At 41.3% G+C, this 15,692-nt stretch overlaps 1 protein-coding gene across 1 annotated transcript in view; it reads right to left on the reverse strand.

Annotated features, from left to right (window-relative positions):
- atrn (attractin) overlaps positions 1-15,692 on the reverse strand; it is a 446,230-nt gene that overhangs the window by 169,228 nt on the left and 261,310 nt on the right. The window lies entirely within an intron of this gene.

The following is a 15,692-nucleotide window of genomic DNA, read 5'->3' on the forward strand; positions in this document are numbered from 1 at the left end:
CCCAGATCTAAATGGCGAGACCTGACAAGGCAAAGGAACACGTAACTCCCACTTTGACGTAAATGATCCTGACAGCTTGACAGCCTTCATCTGCATCGATTTCTACACTGACCAACAGTATTTGTTCCTCCTCGTCCATAAATGGAGCATCACTCCTGCAGCTCCAATAAAAAAGTCCAGATTCATTTTTTTTTCCAATATAAAGCTACTGTGTTGATCCTTCACTGGAAACATCACACCATTGCTTGTATTTAATATATTTCATCTAATGGTGTGCTCCCCACATCAGTTAACAAGCCTGCATTGTCTGCATCAGCTTTCTGTTTTTCATTTCTGCTCCCACCATGTGTATCTCTATTCTGGATTCATGGCACATGAAAATTCAGTAAGGTATATCTTCTATTAAACATTCCAAATCTAAATATCTTAAAAAAAAAAGAAAAAAAAAAAGAGCAGAGCAGAGCCACTTAGGTGCCTGGTCTTGAGAACCAGGGATGGTAGGTTGAAAAGCTTTTTTATCCCATGGGAACTCTCCCTACTCAACTAAGCAGCTCAAGAATATGGACAGCATGTATATAAGTGACATTTACACAATCAGGGTAGTAAACAACATATACAAGAAATACAGTTACTACATAATATTATAGGAATTAGCTCCTGAAACCTAAATGTTCATACAGGAGACGATTGTAGTATAAATCTACCTAGTCTGTAGACTTGTTGTAAATCTAAATTATAGCTAGTAGGCTAAGCTATAAATATTCGCGCCAGAGAGTCGCTGCACTCAAAATGACATGGAGAATCCACATGATGACAATTGTAAATGAATATTGGAAACCATTCGGAAGATTCAGATGGCTTTCGGTGGCTTTTCAGTCGAGTGAGTATCCGAGAAATTGTGTAACAGCTGGGCATGTCACAACTTGTCCTGTGAGACTTCCAACACGGACGTGCTTTTTGTTGTGCGCCACTGCAGCTCCGTCCTGACGTGCAAATTCCTCCGCACGTCTTTCATTACAAAATCTCCTGTAACAGTGGAATGTGCTGCAAAAGTGCTGATGTCCACCTCTTCCACAATTTCTCTGGTAGTCAGACGACATCCCGGATCAACACAGCGTTCAATTGGGAAAGGATGTGGTTGTTTCAGCCTGTCGATGGCCGCTCGGAGCGCGGCGCGCCCTCCGCCGCTGTGGGCCATCTTTAATCCGGTTGTAATGCTCCTTAATTTGTGTGACGCCCAGAGTATCCTCACCGAAAGCTGTCTGAATCTTCTGAATGGTTTCCACCTGGCTGTCTCTCACAGTTTCTGGAAAGATTTGATTCAGCGCTGCTCCAATCGCTCAGCCATTTCCCTGACAATGAAAATCCGGTGAGGGGGGTGGACCATTGCTCACTCAAAGCCTGCCCACAGGCGAATGACGCAACCGACAGGCGTGAAAAAACTCACGCATGCGCACGAAGGTTCAAGCTTGGCTGATGCAAGCGCACATGATTCAAATCCATATAGTTTTTAAAAAAAATAAAAAGGTCGCATAGTTTTCTAACAGACCTTCTATATTAGTCTGGAACAAAGAGGACAAACAGTGTTGTAAAGAACAATAATCAAGACGTTAAACAGCAAACTTCACTTTCCCCCAGACCGACATGATCAGGAAGCAAGCGTAGCTCACAGCAGCTCGCACTGAGACGAGACAGCCTGTGATTCTCGCATGTTTACATAAAACAAATGCAATAACAATGTCTATAAACCCAGAGAATATATTCATGAGAGTTTTAGGCACAATATAAAAATAGTTTTATGTTGCGATGTTAATGGTGTTGTCCGTGTGCAGCGGTTCAAGTGCAGCGTCTCAATGCAGTTCTCAATGTTACTGAGATCTCGCAGCGCGGCGACCTCTCTGAGGTTTTACGGGATTTGAAACCTGAAAAGGGCGAATGGTTATGTTATTATAGAAACAGAAGCTATAGTGTAATATGTTTTAGGTTTCTATCTAAAGTTCACCCTGCTAGCTTACTATCCATACTCTACATGCTTTCTAATGGAAACCCCAAACTTAGATACTATCTATAGATATCGATTAAAGAACCCATAAACTGAAGAACCATTAAAAATCTACACCATGTAAAATAAAAGTGTAAATCACGAAAGTATAGCCAGATACCGTTAATTTAGCAATTAACTAGCCAACCATACCCTGCTAGTCAACAAAGCTAAACAAAGTCGGTAACTGGCGTATAAAGCACAATAGTGTCACTTCACCCGACAATAACAGTATTAACAACAAACACATATAACAACAAACGTAAACAAAAGTGTTTATTAATGTTAGTTTTCCAAACAGAACAGAACCAGCTATGTTGTTAGCTATGACAAATGGTGCTGCAGCCGGCTCAATTAGCTAACATTAGCTGTTAGGTTTAACTAATTGTACCCCATGCCTCCATTTTTATCACTAATACAATTATATTAAAAAAGAGAACAAGAAAAAGGACATTTGTATATATTCATAACCCAGGAACAGAGCTGGAACGAACGCACAAGGCACGACAAACTGGCGAGGGACAAACACACCCGGTGAGCTAATATAACCACAGGTGACAATCAGCAAATCAGAAACAGGTGTGCATGGAAAGCACCAGAACCAGGGCGTCGCCAGAAAGAGAGAGTAACACCCATCACCAAGAACCAAGAGAAAGACAAGAAGCAGAGACAGACAGACCCAAGCTGAAAAACCCAGCAAGAGAATAAACAAACCAAAATGAATGAAAAGCAAAAATAAGTAACAGAACAAAATAAAACAGAAAACCAAACAAAAACTCAAACCTTGACAATTACAATACATTTTGCATCATTCAGACATTCACTTTGTGCAAAGCAACTTGGCCACATATCATTTACACAAATTTTCACATTACTTCACTCAGTTACACAGACAGAACTCTCACTAAGGTGCCCTTAAGCAAGGTCTTTAATTCTGAAGATGATTTTAGTGTGTAGCTGGGCACCTTGCATGGTATGGCAGCACCGTGACGTGTGTGTGTGTGTGTGTGTGTGTGTGTGTGTGTGTGTGTGTGTGTGTGTGTGTGTGTGTGTGTGTGTGTGTGTGTGTGTGTGTGTGTGTGTGTGTGTGTGTGTGTGTGTGTGTGTGTGTATACACACACACACATGAAGCCTCACTGTACACTTTCGGCATCTACATAAAATGTAAAAACAAAATACAAAAATGCAGTCCATTTATTTAAAGATTCAAATTGGAAACTTGGATCAATTTGTAGACTATCAGCACTATCGCTTGTATTTGAAGTGTCTCTACATTACAGAGCAGGGACAGTCGAGGTCTTTTTCTAGCAATAGAAATTATTCCCTGTGAGTAACACAGAATATATTGGATTAATGGAGTCGGTGAGTGTGTTGGCAAAATTTCGGACTCCGTAAACTCTACTGCATATTCATCTCCAAAACTTTGAAATTCTAACAGATACAGGTGAGGGCCAGTGAGCTGCCTATTTTGGGCCATGTTGACATATTTAACATGCAAAATGTTCATAACATAAAATAAAGGCAGGTCGACAGATTACAATAATGATTAAATACTGTGACATACTGCTAGTGGCAAGCCTGTAACACGAATCACAGGGTCCTGGCAACCCACTGGAGGTCACTGTTGCTTGTAAAATGTACAGAAATCCCATTTGGTTCAGAAATCTTTATTTCAGGGTCTTTCTCACCACAACTGAAGCATACCAAAGTTATGTTACTGCTTAATCATACAGCAAAATGGAAGAAAAGGTAATACAACACTGAATCTCATTTTCAGTTTCATTTAACTTTCACAAAAAACAACAACCATAAATTATAAGATATGTACGCTAACTGAATGATGAGCACAAGAAATTACATCCTGTGACTAAATCGTGTTTAAAAAAAAAATCAATTTACTGATGTGGAAAAAGAGAAAGTGTGTATTATAGCCATGAGGTGCAGAGTCCACAGAGGTGAGCTCTGATGTGTCACTGACTAACCTGACAGGAAGACAACAGCCACAGGGCAAACACCATCAGGCTGACTCTTTCAGCCAGCTGAATACTAATCCACATGCCTGCCTGCCTGCCTGCCTCTGGCTTTTAGTCAAGGAAGGAAATTACAGCTGCTCAGCAGCCAACCAGGACGTCATTTTCACCCTGGCTGATGAGTGTGCTTTATCACTACGGTAAACAGCTGTTTAGACGTTTCGTTTTACCTCTAAACTTTGTAGCACTGTAGATAATGTGGTAAATCCAAAGACATCAGAGGTGCTGATGCATACCCTGCACACTACACATCACAATATAAATGTACAAGTAGATATGTAATCCCATTTCCAAGGAAGTTGGGACGTTTTGTAAAGTGTAAATAAAAACAGAATACAATGATTTGCAAATCCTCTTCAGCCTATATTTAATTGAATAAACCACAAATGTTTAATGTTCAAACTGATAGACTTTGTTGTTTTTGTGCAAATACTTGCTCATTTTGAAATGGATGCCTGCAACACATTTCAAAAAAGGTGGGACGGGGCAAAAAAAAGACTGGGAAAGTTGATGAATGCTCAAAGAACACCTAATTGAGAACAGGTGAGTGTCATGATTGGGTATAAAAGGAGCATCCCCAAAAGGCTCAGCCATTCACAAGCAAACATGGGGCGAGGATCACCACTTTGTGAAAAACTGCATGATAAAAAAATAGTCCAACAGTTTAAGAACAATGTTTCTCAACGTTCAATTCAAGGAATTTAGGGATTCTATCATCTACAGTCCATAATATAATCAGAAGATTCAGAGAATCTGGAGAACTTTCTACACATAAGCGGCAAGGCTGAAAACCAAAAGTGAATGCCCGTGACCTTCGATCCCTCAGGCGGCACTGCATTAAAAACCGACATCGTTGTGTAAAGGATCTTACCGTGTGGGCTCAGGAACACTTCAGAAAACCATTGTCAGTTAACACAATTTGTTGCTACATCTACAAGTGCAAGTTAAAACTATGCCATGCAAAGTGCAAGCCATACATCAACAACATCCAGAAACACTGCCGCCTTCTCTGGACCCAAACTCATTTGAAATGGACAGACGCAAAGTGGAAACGTGTCCTGTGGTCTGATGAGTCCACATTTCAAATCGTTTTTGGAAATCATGGACGTCGTGTCCTCCGAACAAAAGAGGAAAAAGACCATCCAGACTGTTACCAGCGTAAAGTTCAAAAGCCAGCATCTGTGATGGTATGGGGGTGTGTTAGTGTCCATCACATGGGCAACTTACACATTTGTGATGGCACCATCAATGCTGAAAGGTACATCCAGGTTTTGGAGCAACACATGTTGCCATCCAAGTAACATCTTTTTCAGGGACGTCCCTGCTTATTTCAGTAAGACAATGCCAAGCCACATTCTGCACGTGTTACAACAGCGTGGCTTCATAGTAAACTGGTACTAGACTGGCCTGCCTGCAGTCCAGACATGTTGCCCATTGAAAATGTGTGGCGCATTATTAAGCACAAAATACGCCAACGGAGACCCCGGAGTGTTGAACAACTGAAGTTGTACATTAAGCAAGAATGGGAAAGAATTCCATCTTACAAAGTTTCAACAATTAGTGTCCTCAGTTCCCAAACATTTACTGAGTGTTATTAGAAGGAAAGGTGATGTAACAGTGGTAAACATACCACTGTCCCAGCTTTTTTGAAACATGTTGCAGGCATCCATTTCAAAATGAGCAAATATTTACACAAAAACAACAACGTTTATCAATTTGAACATTAAATATCTTGTCTTTGTGGTGTATTCAATTGAATATAGGTTGAAAAGGATTTGCAAATCATTGTATTATGTTTTTAATTTACATTTTACAAGCCATCCCAGCTTCATTGGAATTGGGGTTGTACATGTAAATATACGAGGTCTGTCCAAAAAGTATTGGACCTTTTTATTTTTTGCAAAAACCATATGGATTTGAATCATGTGATTGCATCAGCCAAGCTTGAACCTTCGTGCGCATGTGTGAGTTTTTTCATGCCTGTCGGTTGCGACATTCGCCTGTGAGCAGGCTTTGTGTGAGCACTGGTCCACCCCTCTCATCGTTTTTTATTGCAAATAAATGTCTGAACGATTTGGAGCTTTGCCGCATCAATTTTTTTCCAGAAACTGTGAGAGACCTCCAGGTGGACACAGTTCAGAAAATTTATATGGCTTTCAGGGACGATTTTATGGGGATTACACAGATTAAGGAGTGATCCAGACGGTTTTAAGACCGCCCACAACTGCTGAGAGCGCGCCGCGCTCCGAGCGCTGATCGACAAGCTCAAACCCCGCTGGAACAACCAGATCATTTCCAACGTAAAGGCTCTGTTGATCCGGGACGTCGTCTGAGTTTCATAAAAAGGCAGAAGGCGTGGACATCAGTCTGTCTCAATGTGCTGAAAAAGTGCTGATGTCCACGTCTTTTCACAATTCCTGTGCTAGTCAGATGACATACCGGATCAAGACAGCGTCCAGTTTAGAAATGAACGGCACATTCCACTGTTACAGGAGTTTTTGTCATGGAAAGAGGAGCGGAGTTCCGCGCGTCGCGGTGGAGCCGCATGTCCTGTGAGGCTCATGCTCAATTTCTCGGATAATCACACGACTGAAAAGCAACCGACAGCCGTCTGAAATCCACCTGAAAGCCGTCCTGTGAGACCAACACGGAGGTGGTTTTGTGCCGCGTAATGAACGGCTCCGTGGCGCGTCCCTCCACTTTTCTTTCCATGAAAAAAACTCCTGTAACAGTGGAATGTGCCGAAAAAGTGCTGATGTCCACACCTTCTGCCTTTTTGTGAAAGTCAGACAACGTCCCGGATCAACAAAGCCCTCACGTTGGAAATGATCTGGTTGTTCCAGCGGAGTTTGAGCCTGTCGATCGGCACTCGGAGCGTGGCGCACTCTCAGCAGTTGTGGGTGGTCTTTAAACCGTCTGGATCACTCCTTAATCTGTATAATCCCCATAAAATCGTCCCTGAAAGCCATATTAATTTTCCGAATGGTGTCCACCTGGAGGTCTCTCACAGTTTCTGGAAAAAAATTGATGCAGCAAAGCTCCAAATTGTTCAGACATTTATTCGCAATAAAAAAATGACGAGAGGGGTGGACCAGTGCTCACACAAAGCCTGCTCACAGGCGAATGATGCAACCGACAGGCGTGAAAAAACTCACGCATGCGCACGAAGGTTCAAGCTTGGCTGATGCAATCACACGTGATTCAAATCCATATGGTTTTTCCAAAAAATAAAAAGGTCCGATACTTTTTGGACAGACCTCATATACGAGGTCTATTAGAAAAGTATCCAACCTTATTATTTTTTTCAAAAACCATATGGATTTGAATCATGTGTGATTACATCAGACATGCTTGAACCCTCGTGGGCATGCTAGAGTTTTTTCACGCCTGTCGGTTACGTCATTCGCCTGTGGGCAGTCTTTGAGTGAGGAGTCGCCCACCCTCTCGACGATTTTTTCATTGTTTAGGAATGGCTCAGACTGCTGCTTTGTTTGATCAAATTTTTTTCAAAACTGTAAGGCACAACTGAGTGGACACCATTCGATAAATTCAGCTGGTTTTTGGTAAAAATTTTAACGGCTGATGAGAGATTTTGGTCTGGTAGTGTCGCTTTAAGGACGGCCCACGGCGCCTGATGGTGATCTATGCTTCAAGGCGGCAGCGTCTCACCGTTTCAAGTTGAAAACTTCCACATTTCAGGCTCTGTTGATCCAGGAAGTCGTCAGAGAACAGAGAACTTTCAGAAGAAGTCGGCATGAGGAGTTTATTCGGACATTCCATTGTTAATGGACATTTTGTAATGAAAGAACGTACGGGCAGAGTCGCATGTCGGGCCGGACCTGACCACGGGGGGTCCCGATAGGAAAAACACCTCCGTTGGAAACCTTAACGGGCAAGTTGGAACATGCCCAAGCTGTTAAACAATTTCTCAGTTACTCACTTGTTGAAATCCATCAAAAGCAGCCTGAATTTTACAAATGGTTTTCAACACGGAGGTGTTTTTCCTGTCGCGGCGCACACAGATTTGCTGAGTCGTCACGGAAACGACTCCGCGAATTTGCGCGCACGTCTTTCATTAAAAAACGTCCTTAGACAGTGGAATGTCCGCATAAAGTCCTCATGCCAGCCTCTTCTGAATCTTCTCTGTTCTCTCACGACGTCCTGGGTGAATTAAGCCTTAAATTAGGATGTTTTCAGGTCAAAACAGGCCGACGACGGCGCCTGGAAGCGCTGCACGACGTCCTGCTCTGTGGGAAGTCCTTACACCGACAGAAACATCCCATAATCTCTCATCAGCCGTTAAACTTTTCACCGAAAACCAGCTTAATTTCTCGAATAGTGTCCACTCGGATATTCCTCACAGGTCCAGAAAAAATGTTGATAAAGCAACGCGTGCCATCTCGAGCAGCGTGTGAAACAAAGGAATTCAGCCGAGAGGGCGGGACCACATCTCACTCAAGGCCTGCCCACAGGGAAATGACGTCACCAACACGCGTGAAAAAACTCACGCATGCGCACGAGGGTTCAAGCATGATTGGCGTAATTGCACGTCATTCAAATCCATATAGTTAAAAAAAATAAATAAAAGGGTCGGTTTATTATCTACAACCCCTGGCCAAAATTATGGAATCACCGGCCTCGGAGGATGTTCATTCAGTTGTTTAATTTTGTAGAAAAAAAGCAGATCACAGACATGACACAAAACTAAAGTCATTTCAAATGGCAACTTTCTGGCGTTAAGAAACAGTATAAGAAATCAAGAAAAAAAAATTGTGGCAGTCAGTAACGGTTACTTTTTTAGACCAAGCAGAGGGAAAAAAATATGGACTCACTCAATTCTGAGGAATAAATTATGGAATCACCCTGTAAATTTCCAGCCCCAAAACTAACACCTGCATCAAATCAGATCTGCTCGTTAGTCTGCATCTAAAAAGGAGTGATCACACCTTGGAGAGCTGTTGCACCAAGTGGACTGACATGAATCATGGCTCCAACACGAGCTATTTCAATTGAAACAAAGGAGAGGATTATCAAACTCTTAAAAGAGGGTAAATCATCATGCAATGTTGCAAAAGATGTTGGTTGTTCACAGTCAGCTGTGTCTAAACTCTGGACCAAATACAAACAACATGGTAAGGTTGTTAAAGGCAAACATACTGGTAGACCAAGCAAGACATCAAAGCGTCAAGACAGAAAACTTAAAGCAATATGTCTCAAAAATCAAAAATGCACAACAAATGAGGAACGAATGGGAGGAAACTGGAGTCAACGTCTGTGACCGAACTGTAAGAAACCGCCTAAAGGAAATGGGATTTACATACAGAAAAGCTAAACGAAAGCCATCATTAACACCTAAACAGAAAAAAAACAAGGTTACAATGGGCTAAGGAAAAGCAATCGTGGACTGTGGATGACTGGATGAAAGTCATATTCAGTGATGAATTTCGAATCTGCATTGGGCAAGGTGATGATGCTGGAACTTTTGTTTGGTGCCGTTCCAATGAGATTTATAAAGATGACTGCCTGAAGAGAACATGTACATTTCCACAGTCGATGATATGGGGCTGCATGTCATGTAAAGGCACTGGGGAGATGGCTGTCATTACATCATCAATAAATGCACAAGTTTACGTTGATATTTTGGACACTTTTCTTATCCCATCAATTGAAAGGATGTTTGGGGATGATGAAATCATTTTTCAAGATGATAATGCATCTTGCCATAGAGCAGAAACTGTGAAAACATTCCTTGCAAAAAGACACATAGCGTCAATGTCATGGCCTGCAAATAGTCCGGATCCTAATCCAATTGAAAATCTTTGGTGGAAGTTGAAGAAAATGGTCCATGACAAGGCTCCAACCTGCAAAGCTGATCTGGCAACAGCAATCAGAGAAAGTTGGAGCCAGACTGATGAAGAGTACTGTTTGTCACTCAAGTCCATGCCTCAGAGACTGCAAGCTGTTATAAAAGCCAGAGGTGGTGCAACAAAATACTAGTGATGTGTTGGAGCGTTCTTTTGTTTTTCATGATTCCATATTTTTTCCCTCTGCTTGGTCTAAAAAAGTAACCGTTACTGACTGCCACAATTTTTTTTCCTGATTTCTTATAGTGTTTCTTAAAGCCAGAAAGTTGCTATTTGAAATGACTTTAGTTTTGTGTCATGTCTGTGATCTGCTTTTTTTCTACAAAATTAAACAACTGAATAAACATCCTCCGAGGCCGGTGATTCCATAATTTTTGCCAGGGGTTGTAATAGACCTCGTAAAAGTAAATGTGTCAACTTTGACATTTGACCAAACTACTCTAAAATCGAAAACATTCAACAGAACATGCAGCAGGATACAAATTTGTGAATAGTGTCTATGTTTCCTCCACCAATGAGGTTATTTGTGGGGATGTGAACTGGCTTACTCAAAAGGATTTCAGATAATGTCTAAACTACTTGGTGGAAAGATAACTCTTACCAAGAAGATAAATCTGTTCAATTTTGCTGGAGCTTTATTTGAAATTCTTTAACACTGAACATTTGAAGAAAGTGCACTTAAAATGTCCAGTGTAGTTTTATTTTACTCACTGTTGCCACGAGAGGTGATTGAATAATGAGACTATTGAAAACAATCAAATTTAGCGTTGGTGTATTGGTAAAACAATAGCCATGCAACCAAAAAGTAATTTGATTCCCTCGGGTGCACAGATGTGAAGCCGAACTTGCTTAAACTTTTACAGAGTATTTTTTTCTTGAACCTCGCCACTTGCAGAGAAAAATTAGTTTTATTTCCCATTGATAATCAAAATTCAAGTAATATGAAATTAATAGTCACAGTCAAAAAACTTTCACCTCCTAAATGGTAAATGGACTGCATTTATATAGCGTTTTTCCATCTGCATCAGTCACTCAAAGCACTTTACAAATAATGCCTCACATTCACATTCACGCTGATATGAGGGTGCTGCTACACACCGGGAGCAACTTGAGGATTAAAGACCTTGCCCAAGGGCCCTTTGTGATTTTCCAGTCAGGCTGGGATTGGAACAGAGGATCTTCTGGTCTCAAGCCCAGATCCAGATGTTGGTGTTCTTCGTTTGACACTTCAGCACTGTTTCAAAGTTAGCACAACCTCACCAACTTCAACAATGATGGACACGTGTCTTTTATGGACGATGCCAGTCACCATTAACCAGAGGAGCCTCTTCAGCCACAGACTGCTCCTTCCCAAGTGCAGGACGAACAGACTGAATAACTCCTCACTCGGGGGGAGGTGGAGTAACAGGAAGACAGAGGACGGGAAGGACAGGAACAGTAATGGCCAGTAAACCATTAGCAAGCAGTATTTCTGGTATTTCTATTTGTGTATTTACGTTTGCAAATTGTTTTTTACTTTCACTTTTGATACTCTGTGTGCTTCTTGCCCTGTGTGCTGCTATAAAATGCAGCTGGAACCTCAATTTCCCTGAGGGAGTCTTCCCAAGGGATTAAGAGAGTCCTATCTAATCTATTCTTTAGCTCTGATATATGTATCATTTATGTGCCGCCTGACGGACACAGCAGGAATAATCTGGGGAACCATTAAGTATTGGTGGCAAACCTCTCGAGGATAAAAACTAAAGCTGGAGTGAAACAGTAACAAAAGCAGCTGAGGGAATGTGAGGATTTAGCAACTGATTGGTGATAAAGGTGCAGACTGTCTCCAAAACCCTGAGCAAGCCAAGCTGGGCGCCTCTCATTCTCAACAAAACAATGTAATATAACAAGATAAACCACCAGACCTGCAAACCTTTTTTGCTCCATTTCCCTCATAAAATTTTACATTTGCTGGAATGAACCTGATGATTCATTTGGTCAGAGTAGCCACAAGGCAGAACTGGATGGATGTAAAGAAAATACTCCTCTCAGAATTCCCCAGAAGTGAGTCCTTCCTGTTGCTCTCCTCCCTGTTCATTACAGGTGAAATAGGAGGAAGCTCCAAGTCAAACAGACTGATCTGACTCTCATTTATTATTAATCAGACGCAGAGCGGCTTTCAGCTCGTTGAGGATGTATCAGGGGGAAGGATAAGGCCACGAGGCACTTGCTCTCTCCATCTACTCCATCTTTCACTTGTATCTCTCTTAGGCTTGGTGCTGATGGCCTGACAGTAAGGTCAGATATAAAGAAAGAGTGTTAAAGAGCGCAAGAGTGGGAGGAAGTGGTAAAAAGAAGAAAGAATCATGCAACAAAGTGAAGCAGTGAAAAGAAAGGAGGACAGAAGCTGGGGGGGCAGGGAGATGAAGCGTTGAAAGTGCAGAAGGCATAAGAAGATTAGAACTAAAAGAAAATGAGCTGAGCAAATGTAGGCAAAGGAGAGAAAGAAACACTAAGGAAGGGTGATGACTAGGCAGGCAGTGATGCAGTGAAGGTTTAGAGAGAGAGAGAGAGAGGGAGAGAGAGAGCGAGAGAGACAGCGAGAGCGCGAGAGAGCATCAAACACAGGAAAGGGAAAGAAATGAGCAGAAAGGAGGAAATACAGCTGGGACTGTAACCATAGACTGGATGCCATGCACTGTGTACTGGACGCTGCGTATATTAAATAATTATTTCGTAGCAGATTAATCATTTTAGCTCAGTGTTGGCTGTTGCAAACGTCTCTAATCACTTCCGGAATCACAGGGGCCCGCTCCAGCAGCAGCTTTTTTTCTCTCGTGCGCGCACGCTGAATGAGGTGGAGAAAGTATTTGGAACCACCTAAAAAGGTAATTATTTGTCATGTTTATATTGTAATAACTTGGTAAAACAGTTGCATGTTCATTCGTTCTTGTGAGCAGCTGTAAAAGTATGTTTACGATAGATTTAACATCTTGTCATAATCGTTCAGGTGATCTGCGCTCTGATGTGGTGCGCTGACGCAATCACTCGCACAGAATGTTTGTTTGCGTAATGTTCACGTGAAGTTCACGTAATTAATGCGTGATGAGATTATGAACATTTCAAAATTTTCTTTGCACACTTGCACGAAGCTGTGCACAGTTTATAACGAGTGTGAGACAAGTTTACTCTTGTGCACAGCAGAGTGCATGCAAGTGCGCAGATCAAAGTCAAACAATACAGCTTCTAAATGTCATTTATACTTTTGAAATTACACATAGAAAAACATTAAGGGGTGAACCCACCTACAACGTCACCCAGTTTTTTTTTTCCACAATACACCCAGGCATATTTGTCTCATAGATGTGAATCTTAAATGGGTGGCAGTGTGTTAAGAATTTATTAATTTTTTTTAAGAACTCTACACATACAACTAGGGATGGGTATTGAGAACCAGTTCCTTTCGGGTATCGTTAAGAAATGATTCGATCCACCGACATCAATAAGCTTTTTGCTTAACGATTCTGTTATTGGTCCTTCAGAGTGGCCGTTGTTTTGGGGGGTGTTTGTCAGGAAAATGATAATTTCTCTACATTGATTACAGACCCTGCAGCAGGTCTGTAATCAACTTTTCTGCAACACGGCTTTGCTTTGAACCTTGAACCAATCGAAGCAGTGGTTCGCAGATTGAAGCAGTGCTTCGATTTATTGCTTCGTTTATTCTTTCTTTCTTTCGCTTAATTTTCCTGTGCTAAAACACCTAAAGAGCATATGTCTGCGAGTATTATTTACCTTTTTTATGTTAAACTGACCTGTTATGAAACAGTTGACAGATGTATTTTATAACTTAAAAACGGGAGCGATGCTAAAGCGTTAGCATGTCTATGGCATTTTCAATGTTAAAAGTTAGCATTAAGCAGTTGCAGCTGTCAGCATGTTCGGGTGCATTTGTTTTCAAATTGTAATATTTTTTAAATTTATTTTTGTTTATATATTAATAATCTAATGATTATTATATACAATATATACTTATTACATACAATTTTAGAGAAAGAGACAAAAAGAACCTGAATAGAAACACAACAGAAAATATAAAACCAACTAACAATGAACATACATACATACATAGATACAGAAACAAATAAGTGTTTCCTGTGAACACCTAGTGCCTCTTACACCTCCATTTCATTCCTGTCTTATTTAAATTTAATGACAGTTTGTTTCAGTCAAACCATATTTTCAATGTGTTAATTTCTTCAGTGATTTCCTCCAGAACTATCTGCCAAACTAGAAAACTGCTGCATCTTAGTAAGAGCAGAATACTACTGGAATGAATCTGAATAAGCACTCAAGCTAATAAGCTGCACTCACTGCAGTTTATTGTCTGGAATAGCCCCAGATTGCATTTCAGAGCTTCTAGATTTCAAACATTTTTGTGCGGGTGGGGTTGGGGGTAATTTTGGGTTTCAGCTTTTTTTTGTTTTTCAGCACTTTCATCCCTGAATATGTCAATCGTGAGTCACTTTCATGCTGATTAACATCACTAACTGGGACTCCTGTCTTGTTGCGAGAAAGAAACGAGAATCGTCCCCCGTTCTGTTCACACAGCTCCAAATGCTGCACGGCTCTCTGCCGAGTCAAGTTAGAACGATAGAGTCCAGTCGGAATTAATAACTTCAAAGCGAAACACCGTTTTGTTTATTTTTATTTATGTCCAGAGATCAAGGATACAGTGACCAATTTTATATTTACTGTATTTACTTTAAGACTCAATGAAATACATAGAAAACCTGTAAAGCCTACTTTTAGTACAAAATTCACAAGAGGAATCGATAAGGAATCGGATCGAAAAGCAGAATCGATAATGGCATCGATATCAATAAAATCTTATCAATACCCATCCCTACATACAACATGACTTCACAATAAAAGGCAATGCAGTGTTCAAAGATTGGGTTTTTAACTATCACTTTTTTCTCCTCAAAATAAAACTGGGTGCAGTGGAATTGTTCTTTTTGGGTGAACTCTCAATATGCAGTTTGGACCGTGCCTGAGTGCGTTATGCCCACAAAGTCCCCTTTGTTTGACTAGGGTGAGTGCTCGGGTCGTTCTGGGCCAGGTTACTGGTGCAAGTCTGTCCCAACTTGCAGAGGTGTTCAGTGGTGCAGTCGAACTGGGACCACACCCCAGACCAACAGGGGAAAAGATAAAACCCTGTCTCTGGCACCTTTGCACCCTCAAAATAGTCCACAGGTGTTGCTCGCATAACAGCATTTAAATAGCACTTTGCAAATTTCAGTACCGGAGTTGTTTGCCTCTGTTGTGCAAAAACATGTTTTAAACCAGCGAAAATGTGCTGGCCAATTCAGGACACACTCACAATGAAAAGACCCAGTAGTGGGCGGGTGGGGTGGGCATGTTGTGGGTGTGTCTGGAAGACAAACCAATTGCTCCAACACATGCGGGATTTCAGACAAACCGGAGATATTTTGTGTTCTAAAGTGGGCATGTTGCAGTCTTGGTGACAGGATTACAGAAAAAAGTTCTATCAATGCAATGCCCAAACTATGACTTTTTTTTTTCCTAGAAATGACCAGATTTCTATATTGGGGGGGTGGGGTATGATTCAATATCATGATATTCAACTTCATCACATGATAATCAGTTTTTTATGTGCTTGTTTCCAGAGCGGAATGTTCCTGGTTGAAGGCCACCCCTGTCCAGTCTCCATGTAATGTGGAGTTGCGTCAGGAAGGGCATCGGGCATAAAACTTGTGT

Source organism: Thalassophryne amazonica, chromosome 19 (genome assembly GCF_902500255.1).
Source record: "Thalassophryne amazonica chromosome 19, fThaAma1.1, whole genome shotgun sequence".
Classification (NCBI taxonomy): Eukaryota; Metazoa; Chordata; class Actinopteri; order Batrachoidiformes; family Batrachoididae; genus Thalassophryne; species Thalassophryne amazonica.